At 37.6% G+C, this 11,763-nt stretch overlaps 2 long non-coding RNA genes and 1 pseudogene across 3 annotated transcripts in view; all 3 read left to right on the top strand.

The window, feature by feature from the left end:
- The window catches only part of LOC110050576 (zinc finger MYM-type protein 2-like), a 1,807-nt pseudogene extending 1,371 nt beyond the window's left edge, over window positions 1-436 (top strand).
- LOC110048073 (uncharacterized) overlaps window positions 1-11,763 on the top strand; it is a 249,869-nt gene that overhangs the window by 226,671 nt on the left and 11,435 nt on the right. The window lies entirely within an intron of this gene.
- LOC149101331 (uncharacterized) lies at window positions 3,492-10,610 on the top strand. Its single transcript, XR_016203141.1, has 3 exons — window positions 3,492-3,737; window positions 9,884-9,975; window positions 10,541-10,610. It is a non-coding gene; the product is annotated as an uncharacterized LOC149101331 (long non-coding RNA).

The raw sequence follows: 11,763 nt of genomic DNA, 5'->3' as shown, positions 1-11,763 counted from the left end.
CATTTCAGATGACTCTGATTCAGATGACGTCGAAGTTTCCTCGTGACAGTTAGATTTGTCAAATCCATCGCCAGTAAAACAAGTTTTAAGTCGTTAGGAACGGTAAACTTCGCCGTGTTCGCTTCTTTCATCCATATTAATTGAACATTCGATCGATATTTTGAGCCATTCGGAGCATGCGTTTTTTATTCAGTTGCAGCGTGGTACACTTTTGACGTTTGACAGGTGATTTTCATTTCAATGACTTTGCATGGCTTTTTCTTTTTACGTCTATATGAGTGTGTACTCACGCGTCAAAATAAAAGCTAACAGTTGAAAATCATGCTCACATTATTTTCTTTGGTCTTCGGTGCTTTGTGAGCACGCGGAAAGTTACGTGATGTCCTTTATTCCTATCTCTTTTCCCACTTTAAAAAGAAGACATCCAAAACAAACAAACAAAAAGTTATTTTCCGGGCTAGGTCGGTCCGTATGGGAAAAACCTGTGCCCTTGGTCTTGAGTACGACCCGAGGCCTTCGGACAAGACCTCGGGCACAAATTTTTCCCACACGGACCTCCCGCCCGGTAAATAACATTTATATATTTCGAGCTGATACCCATTTATTTTTGTTTATTTTATTTTTTAAAATTGAATTTTACATATCTTGCCTCATAATTATCATGATTATTCATAATTATAAACTTAAATTAAGCATATATGTTAGCTGGTTTATCACTTTAACATTAGCGAGAGTTTTGTTGTTATCAGTTTACTACAATTAAATACGGCTATTTCCTAACAGCAACCAACTTGCCAGCAGCACACATTGAGGAATATTTCCGAATGATTTATCTCCTTTTTACGTAATTAAAAAAGTAAATATCGTATCTTGCCCGGTAGTGTCTCTTTTTTTTCTTTTTTTTTCCCAAAATAATGAAAATGAGTGCTCTCTAGTGCAAAACCCCCTTCTTTCGCACCCTTTGGTTTGTTCCCCTTTTTAAGTCCCCCTCCCCCACGCACTCTCCCCTTCGAGGGAACCCTTTCGAGACTTCCCTTCCCCCCTTTCCCTACTCCTTGTGTTCCTACCCTCTAATTCCTTCCCTCTTCCTACCTCCTAGCACCCCGATTTTTCTATTGTTGTTCTAAATCATAATTTCCCCGTGTTATATCCCTATTTCTAGCCCCCTAACTGGCTCCGGTGTTCTTTTCCCTCCAACTTATTATTCCCTAACTTACCCGAGCTCCACGACAGAGCTCGAACCTGCAACCTCCCGCTCTGAAGTGAATCCCCTTATTCACTAGACCACGTCTTACCTGGTTGAAATCTGCCATTAATTTTTATGGTATCATGAGTTATTTGTTCCAAGCTCAACTCTACCCAAAATGCAAAGAAATGAATATTTTTCAAAGCAACTGTTTGATCAAGCTAAGGGCTAGTCGTTTATTGTATTATTCAACAATTACGTCTTAAAAATAAAAACACAATTACTTTTGTAACGAAACGAAACATCGACGTTTCCTAAACTAGTGGTTTCATTTCTACACCGTTAATCAAACTGCTGCCTCACTCTACACGAAATTACGCCCAGCTTGTGGCGACGTTCAACTTTAAACGACGCATCGTCAAGTCTATCTCTCAGACACCCTTGTGTTCGCAATCAGTTGGATTCTGTTTTGCTTGGACCCGGACGACATGGGTGGTCGAGTAGGACTGGGCATTACCACTCTTCTCGCTTCACTGTAATGTTTCTACTGGGATCTGTTAATACGGCTCTTCCACAAGTCAGTTATGCCAAGACTATCGATTGGTATCTGATCGTCTCCTTTCTATTTGTGTTTCTTGTGTTATTGGAGTGTATTCTGGTGTACATATTGCGTCCGGGAAGTAAACAATCTAAAGATTAAACTGGAGTCACGTCCGCAGATCTTGAGGGAGGCATGACAGAGGTAAGTACAAGGGAAGCGATCTAGTTTCCCGGGGGGACTCTCATATAAAAAAGGACTGTGAGGCACCAATTCCAGAACAACACATTATCTCCTGCCATATTTGTTTCGGCTCAATACCCTAAAAGGTACTGCAAAAGCTCCCGCTGTGGACCTTTTGAGGTTAAACACCCTAAGAGGTAACAAAAGCGCTTTTTTAACCCCTAAAAGGTACGAAGAGCATCCCCGTCCTCTTTATATAGGATTCCCCCCCCGGGTCTAGTTTACGAGGTTACTGGCTTATCAGTGCTGCTAATTACTTTTGGGTCTATAGCAAAGGAACTTGTAAAACTTTACCCATCTCCTTGCCCCTCCTCCGCCTAAGTACACAGCTATGCAGACACATGGGTTCCGGTAATTATGGAAAGAAATATTAGTCTTGCGCAAGAACACGACATGAGATAAAATTTAAAGATCGATTCCCAGTTCGCTGCATCCAGGGTCCACTTCGTAGCTACTAGTTTTTGTTTTGTTTCCTTTTATTTATATTGTTTTTATATTGCTGTATTGTTTTTCTTGTGTTACAGAAGTCGCGTGTGAAGGAAGAGGACTATTAAATAAAGTTCATAAAGAAACGAGGACTACTTTAACTTGGAGAAGATTTTTTTTTAATTTAGTTTAATTTTATTGATGAAAAAACATATTACAATATTGCAACAAATTACAAAAGTAGTGCAAAAAAGAGGGAGAAGATTTTAAGTAACAGCAAACCAGTAATTTCCCGGAACAGTGATGGCGCGATGCCATTTCTGCCTCAGAATAGGAACGACAATGAGATGGCTGACAACGAACAAGAACAAATGACATCATGCCTCGATTGCCAAAGCTATTCAGTGACTACGTGTCGCGTTTTTTCTTTCCTTTTGCCTTCATTTCTTTTAACATCTTTTATTGGTACCTTTTTTTTTTTAATGCCGTGTAGATTAAAATGTCGTGACGGGTGCCCGTGACTGTTAATTGCAAAAAGAAAAAAAGCTGGCCTGGACCGTAATTTGTAATCAACTGATCTATTCCAGAAGTACTGTTGTTATAGATTGTTTATTGTTTATTTGTTTAAGAGAGAAATAAAACGGTTGAAACTGGATCAAGAAATTGTCTCTCAGCGTTTTCATAATTTCACCAAAAACGGCAGAAACGAATCTTCTCCTAAATTCGGTCCTTTGTTCGCCCGAGTGTATCTTTGTCTACTTGTTTGTTTGATTCATCGTTTGTTTGTTTATTCAGTTTCTTTAGATTCTCTGTTAAAGCTTTCTCAAATAAGTCATATAGAAATTCCAGGTTCAAACCATACCCTCCACGCTTTTCTTTCCCTATAAGCCGGCGGGGACTAGATACCAGGAAATGAAGGTAGACTCACTAATGCAATGCTAAATATCCTCTTGTTGGTGTCTGATAACAAATGTTTGATTCCAGCAACTGTCTACAGCCCTTCAAGAAGTTGATTTAGTTACTGAGAATCATACCTCTCCTGCGGTATCTCCAGAGCCTCCCTTTCCTCGCGCCAAGGCCCCGCCGGCTAATAATGACAGGCAGCCCTGGACTCAACTTGAATTTGCATTGTAAATTTTTCGCTCTTCCTTTTCCGCACGAGGTTCTTGGAAGTTCGGCTTTTTCCTTCAAACTTTGCCTAATGCCTTGTTTACTGTACAAGAAATACTTCCAAACGTGTCCAAAACACAAACGTTTGCTGGTGGAACAAACTGGAGGGAAATTCGCTGATTGAAGAGCCAGAAACAGCAAGCGACATCAAGATATTGTCTCAGATCATCTTCGGTATGTACAATGAAAACCTTCATGTTTTATTGCTACGTTTGAGTATGTAATTGGTTGAAAAGATTTCACTTGCTTTGGGAAGTTTATTTAGCCAAAATAAGTCGATATCTCGTCAATTAAAACCTCGCCGACATTAAATCTTAGGCCGGGATGTTTGGAGGTAGTTCACCAGTTTACAGTTCGCTTGAGAAGGATGTTAAGGTGGCTGAACACAGTTTTTGATACCTATGTTTCATTCACCTTTGTCTCTACAACCCTTGATCCCTCGGTCACCAAAAATGGCAGCAAGCAAGTTGACAACACAAACTTTGGTTTTTTGATGGTTAAGCTGATGTATGTGCCGTTGCCATGGCAACACGAATAAAAATAAACAGGCCTTTAACACCATTTTGCTGATAATTTAACAGAGAGATCTTTAATTATCCATTGTTGAAGGTTTACTGGAATATCTAGAGTTTCCTTTGTTAAAGTTCAATTATTTTCAATACTCCAGTTACTTATTTCCTAAAGTATTTTCGTGCCAAATTTCGTGAAATTCTAATGAGTGGTTCTCAAGAAATAGGCGTATTTCCGAGAGTGCAAATTTTCATTCAATCGCAATTTTTTGACTTACTACGCATGTGCTGCATTTAACTGGGTTCTTTCGGTAACAAAGAAAAAGCTGAGAATTGCTGAGTTCTTTGCATCTTTACCTTTTCTAACATATATTTATGATAAAAGACTAAAGCCATCAATACACTGCGTTCAATTACAGAGAAAAATAGCACAGATAGTGCGGGTGTTGAGTAAATAAAATGGTCGCTCTATTGACAGCATGTTTGTTTTTTGTAATCCTTGTGCGCATGCTGAATTGCATCAGCAAAAGTGCACGTGAAAACTGTGTTCAGCCACCTTAACATCTTAGATGGTTTCAGGTCATAATTCCATTATTCCACAATAATTATTGTCAACTTAATTTGATGGGGACTAGCTTTCCTTCTTGTGTTTCATAAAAAGCCACATTAAGCATAATTCTTCGCACTTTTAGTGCAAGCAGGCCGGGAGGGGGGGGGGGGTTGGGGGGTATTCCCACAACAATTGGGTGGTGGTGTGTGGCCTGCTTCCCAAAGCCCTTACCCTGTTTAAACCAAAATCTCGATTTTCCCTACACTAGTTATGATTCCCCTGATAAACCAGCAAAGTGTGGTATACAAATTTACATGTGATTTGTGTGATGCAAACTATAGGGGGGGAAGGTGTACTCCCACAACAACTGACAGGTTGGAAAATTCGGATTTTCTTTTATTGCATCAAAAAGGGCCTTTTGATGAACTATTTTAAAGGTCAAATGAACCAAAATTTAGACATTTTTTTCATTTGAGTTCAATGTGTTCATTAAGTATAAAATAAACACATTCTGAAGTTTCAAACGAATTGGATGAAGCATTGCAGAGATATTGGAATGTTAAAATCACTGTTTTTTATCCTTCATAATCATAGAGCGGTCAGGGAAATTGTCAGATAATTGTCGGAAATAAAACTTGTGACGTCACTGTTGGTGAGCTCAAGAAATGCAGGAAATTTAAAACTGTTTTGCTTTCAACTTCACAGTGAACTTCATAGGAAAACCACTCAAAATCAAAAGTTAGCACTTTCAAGTTTCCCCAGGACCCAAAACTTAAGAGAGAATGGCGTATAAAAAGAAAAGAATATACTTCATGCCATCAAAGCATTCTCACATTTGTGTAAAACACTGTATCGAAGATAGCTTTGAACAAAATCTTGTAGCAAGGAGTTTGGTGGGACCTCTTTCAAGCTTCGTCAATTTGTAGTCAAGAAAGACGCGGTATCGACGATTTTTAACTTCACTATGGAACGTTGTAAGCCGGCTATTGGACAAAAAACAATGAAAAACAAGCAAATAATGCCTGCCGAACAGCGGGCAAACTCCTCGGCCATTTCTCAAGTAAAATAAAGTTTGTATTTAGATCCAAAACCTTCCCCACTTAAGACTCACTGATGCAGAAACGCATCAATGTTCAAGACAACAATGATGTCACAAAGCAGAGTCTCAGTTCCATTCTTACCATTAAAGTGTGCGGTCATTTTGGAAACATTTTTGTGAAGCCATCGGCTGTCTTCATATTTTTTAACTTTTTTACTCCTTTTCATGGCTCAGAAAGAAAAATTTCACCATACGTTTCCTTTTACATGTTTTTTTACCATTTTGTCGCTATAAAATGGTTGAAGAAAAGATGTCTAAATTTTGGTTCATTTGACCTTTAAGAAATATACTTTAAAAGTTCCAGCGAGTTCAAATTTTTGTGAAATCTAGGAAAGTTCGAAATACCGTTCAATCAACCAAGATGGCCTATGTCTACTTCTTGGCCATTTGAAAAATACAACTATTGCAATTTAATTTACGTGTAAAATTTCAACTAATTTTAGAGGGTCATAACTCTTCTAGGATACAAATTTCTTGACAAATAAAAGGTTCTGAAGAAAGAGCTATGCTATGGGTATACCATTTCAGAATGGCTAGTTTGGCCCGTGGAAATTAAGCATGCTAGACAAAAAATTATAAAGGGTATTTTGACCAATTGTGCTGTTTAGAGGACTGAGCTGAAAACTTCGATTTTGCAACCATCTTTATGAACATAATTCAACGTGTTTCATGACACAAATTATTCTTTGACATTGTGTATCACACATGTAAGCAATAATTTAAATCATACATACCTCAGAAATGGCCTTAGTTATAGATGGCAAAGTCCTGTAGGAATTTGCGTGAGAAGATGACTTGACTATTGTGACAGACCATAAAGTCATGAACAGGAGTTTCACAATCCAAAATTGCCGTAAATTTGACAGATAAAACCAAGAAACATTCGCCACTTCTTTTTTGGCCATTTTCCCTATGTATCTTTTTCTAAAGCAATGTAGAGAAAGAAGATCAAATGCAGCAGTTTAAAACTGTGAATGGTCAGCAAGCGTGTTAGATATGTTGTCGTGGTGAAAGCGTGACACCATGACAAAGAGAACAATGTTGTGTACACAAACGTTACACTGAACGTTACATGTACACTTGCGTTTTGTTCCAAGCAAACGTTCTATTAATCATTGCAGATTCCCCTATTTTTAAGTAAAAGGAGAGAACTAATAACAAGAGATAACCAAGGAAGAAGTACACTGTAGCGATGTCCATTTATTTGCCAAAGGTGGTCAAGTTTTGAATGCAGGACCACCGTTCCAACTTGAAGGCCGACATTTTGCCTAAATCGTCTGCTTTCTAGAGGACTGTGTCAACTATAACCAAGGCTTATTCTGAGGTGTTATTCAAAGTACTGCTTAAGTTTACAAAATACAATGTTTATGAATAATTTGTGCTATGAAACATTTCGAATTATGTTTATAGAGATGACTGCAAAATCAAAGTTCTTGCTCGCTTGTCCAAGAATGGTGCAATTGGTCAAAATACACTTAATAGTTTTTCATCTAGCGCACTTAATTTTCTTGGGCCACACTAGCCATTTAGATATGGTATACCCATAGCATAGCTCTTTCTTTCTTTCTTTCACAATAATTATGAAATCATACTTTACAAGTAAGTTTAATGAACACAATAAAAACAAATAAGAGAATCAGGATATTAAAAACACAAGAGTTACGCTTAGATATTTACATGTACTATCAAGTTGCTTCGTTGAACATCTTTATCCAATTGCATGTTGTTTGCCTCATCTTCGAAGTTCTGTTTACATTGATTCCTGATTTTTTTCAACATCTGAGGCAACCAGTTGAGAGACAACAAAAACCTACTACACAAAGGAAATACGGTATGGTTGATTCTCGTTCATCGTTGGGACTTTCGTACTGTACTGTTGCAGTTTGCTCTATGTTTGACCACGAGGTTATTTTTAACAAAGAACATCATTTGCTCTTTTAAGAACAGTGCGCTCTAGAAATGCGCCAATCACAAAGCTTTTTACCTCGTGCCTGCTGCCCAGTTTTTTGCAACATTAATCTAAGAACGCCTTGTAGTTTTGGGATGTTGTTTACTCATTGCAGTGACGAAGTTTCAAGGTAATTTAGTAAGTTTACAGCAATTAAGCAGCCCCAACAGCCAAGATGACTTTCAAACATGTTGTACCGACAAGTTTTTGGTAAGATTTCTGGCGAATTTTGTGGGATTTCGCGTGTTTTGTGAATTTCGCAGGATTTCTCAGATTTACTTGAAATTCGCAGCTCTGCAGCTGCGCAAAATATCAGAAGCCCTGTATTTAAGACCTGTTTCAGACCTGCCTCATAATTAGTTCCCTACATGTATTTCAGACCAATGTTGAAGGCACTGTGGAGGGCTTTTTTGATGAAAGAGTAGCTTCTTCTAGCCCGTTCAAGACTAGAGTGCAGAAAGCATACCCTATTTGAGACCAAAATGACCAATATCGATACCCCTTTTCTGACCAAAATGGCTAAAACACCATAGCCTTTGGGGCTGTAGATGTAAATACCTAATACCTCATATAATAAAGTACCCCCTTCCAGGGAGTGCAAGCTTCTAAGCTGCATTTTTCACAAGTCAAACTTGTAAAGATGAAACAGGAGCTTAAAACGTGGTGTATGCAGTGGTGACTTATCCACACTGCTGTGTTTTGACAGTCAGTTTTACTTTTTGATTACCTGTCTTAGCCCTGGAAATTATTAATATTTTTAATTTGGTTCTTATTATATATTGGTAGTAGAAAGTGATTGAAAATTGCTTATGCATGTAACATAAGCAAAGAGCCCCTGGTTTAAAAGTATAATTTGGGATTGGCCTTCACAGTAGATCATTGATGTGGAGAATACATGTACATGAATTTTAACTACATGTAGACCATGAGTAGTCAGGAAAGAATGGCAGGGCAAAATCCCGGGGGCGGGAAGGCATGAGAAGTGTCACTGCGAAAGGAGTGAGTACTGACAAAGGCAGAGAAATCAACCCTATCATGCATTCTGCATCATTCTCTGTCACTCCCTGCTCTGTCAGTCAATGTACTGACTTATTCTTACGTACTTGCATTCAGGTTGGAGACAGATAGCTTTGCCGAACAAAACTCTTGACAAATTTAACTCTTTCCAAAGCCTGTTGGCAGAATCACAACAACTTCACGGTCTGTGAAACACAATTTCAATGCTTTGATTTGCCCCTGTTTCAATGCTTTCTACTGTATTTTCGGAAGGTGAGATTGTTGACACATTGTCAACGCTCCTAGCATGAGCCAATCATGCATATTTGTGCATAATGAGAACAACGCATAATTTAAACTCTCTGGCTTTGTCGGTAGTCCCTCCTTTCTTGCAGTTTTTGCCCCCTAGGATTTCACACGGCCATTTATTCTTTGGCGTTTTCTTTTCCATTACACACAAGGGACTAAGTGAAAGAGGAGCTGCTCATAATTTGTTTTAACTGCATACTAGTAGTTGTCCTCCTTCAAACCATGCAGGGAATTTTTTTCATGCCTGTTTGACATTTTTCCCTCCTCGAATGTTTTCTTCTTTTTTGGAATTTGTCCCCTTCCCCCCTCCTCCCAACAATAATAAACAATTATTGGACGAGGTTTTTGTGATATCCAGAATAATCAAGGTCGAGGTAAGTGTTATCGGCCTAAGTCAAAGGCTGAGGCTGATAACACTAACCGAGACCTTGATTGTCTCGGATGTCACAAAAACCGAATCTAATAATTGTTTTATTAAACATTGTTTTAAAGAAAATAACAACAAACACATTATTGCACCGAACACAATTTATTTTCGACAAGGCATGTTCTTACTTTGCTGTCCGTGAACTTGACATTGGTCTTGGAAATCATGCATTGCATGCGCAACCTACAGATTATTCACTAATCTGATAGCAGATTAGTGAATAATCTGTAGGTTACGCTTTTTCCCAGAATTAACTGTAGGCTTTTAGCCAATGAGAAGACAGATGGTGACTACAACATATAATAATCTGAATAATGGGCTACCACTTATTTTAATGTAAACTTTTCATCAGTTTATAGTAAATTTAATTGAATGATTGATTCATTGATTGATTGTTCGAACAATGGGCATGTAATGCTAGATATTCTACTTGAAAAAGTAAACAGTATGTCACTTATCAAAATGCCTGTATCACCTATCAGATAAAACATGAAAGAAATGAGCATACATGTAAAGTCGCAGGGCTGGAGTGCTGAAAGACCAATGGTGGATGTCAGTTAAAGCTATTAAAAAGGTAATTTTGTTCATATATACACGTGTGGGAGTTAGCAACTCTGCATAGCAGCTACAAGTACTACATGTAGTACCAGTTAGAATTCTTCCTGTTGAGAGTTGACAAAGGGGAACTTTACACCGTTATCTTAGTGGAAAGATCCCAGGACTCCTGTATTACGAGTGTTAACTTATCTTGATACAAGCATTGAAGGTTGCCCTTCAGTAGCATTTTGGATAATTTAGTGTTGTTATGCAACTACTGTGTTTAGTCAAGTCAATGATGTTGTGAATCTGCAAAAGCTTGAAATATTGACTTCACTAATTACATTAATATAGACCTCACTTAAAAGAACACTGTATAATTCTGATGTGTTGAATGATACGCTTATTTACCTGGAGAAGGCAACGTGTTATGGGCTGCTGGAAAAATGTAAATAAAGTCACTGTTCAAATGATCACATCTATTAACAAAGCATTTTTAATGCTATTTTCAGTGTTACATATTATAACTTTTACTCAAGAGTAAACAGTTTCTGATACATGTAGGTCTTTCATTGATTTTTTTTTTTTACATTTATTATCAGGCAAACAAGAAGCAAACAACAACATAGGACAACTAAGATCAGTGGAGGAGTCAGATACAGCTAGATCAGGTCAGTTTACGTTTCTGGTATCTGCAATGGTGTTTGCAAGTGTACCTACATGTACACTTATTAGTTGTTATTATACATCAACCTCACTATCTCTTTTCATACTGTATCGGCCGAAAGCGTACGGTGAATTTTCAAAATCGGCGCCTGTGACATCATCTAGCTGCAGATTATACAATAATTATGTCAAGGACACTCAACATCATGGGTAATCATGTCATGTATGACCGCGGTGCACAATTTCTGTGGGTAATCATGCCAAGTTCACATGCTTTGTGATGCTTGCCATCAGTGAAGAAGCAAAAACATGACTTCCATTTTTTTTTTTTTTTTTCATTCAATGTATAATAAAACAGTATAAGATTCATTTTTGTGATATCCAGAATGATCAAGGTCTTGGTAAGGGTTTAATCAGCCTCAGCCTTCAGTTTTGGCTGATAACCCCTACCTCGACCTTGATTATTCTGGATATCATAAAAACATCATCCAATAATTGTTTATAATTCCATCAGTTAGATTTATAATGCTATAGTGTATACCAACAGTAAGAAATTGCAAGTAACTCAACAACATGTTTGTATCTCTTATCAAGGAAAACAAGAAACACAGAAACACCAAAGATCCGTGGAGGAAGTGAAATACATCAGACATGTCAGATCAGTCAAAGTTTTTCTTTAACTGTAGTGGACTAGTGTTTCACTATAATTTTAATCACTTTTTGGAACAGGTGCAGTGTACCATTATACAATCATGTAGGGTGGAATTCAGTCTTCAGAAATTTGGTTAAATGACACTCCTTGGTGTCAAGACTATTTGGAAACATCCATTTCTTTTCTTGATTCAACAAAAAATAGTTTTTAATAGGTTTTTTTTCACAAGGATTTGTCAACTGAAAGTATGGTTTCTTTGCCTTACTTCAAGTAATTAATGTGTAGATCTAGTCAATTTTTAAAAATGTCTAGTCTCTCCTGAGGTTCGTAAAATGTTGACCTTCATAAACTGAACAGGCCTTGAAGTGCACGGGCTCAAAATAATTATGAATTCTCCCTACCAATTGTGATATTTTGGGGTAGCAAGTTTTGAAAATTTGTTTGTGCAATATTTCCTAGTTGATGTTTCTCTTTATTCTCATCACATTTCTGCTTGATAATGTATTG

Source organism: Orbicella faveolata, unplaced genomic scaffold (genome assembly GCF_042242905.1).
Source record: "Orbicella faveolata isolate gen_17 unplaced genomic scaffold, um_ofav_v1 contig_4, whole genome shotgun sequence".
Lineage (NCBI taxonomy): Eukaryota > Metazoa > Cnidaria > Anthozoa > Scleractinia > Merulinidae > Orbicella > Orbicella faveolata.
This window is presented reverse-complemented; position numbering and strand designations above follow the sequence as displayed.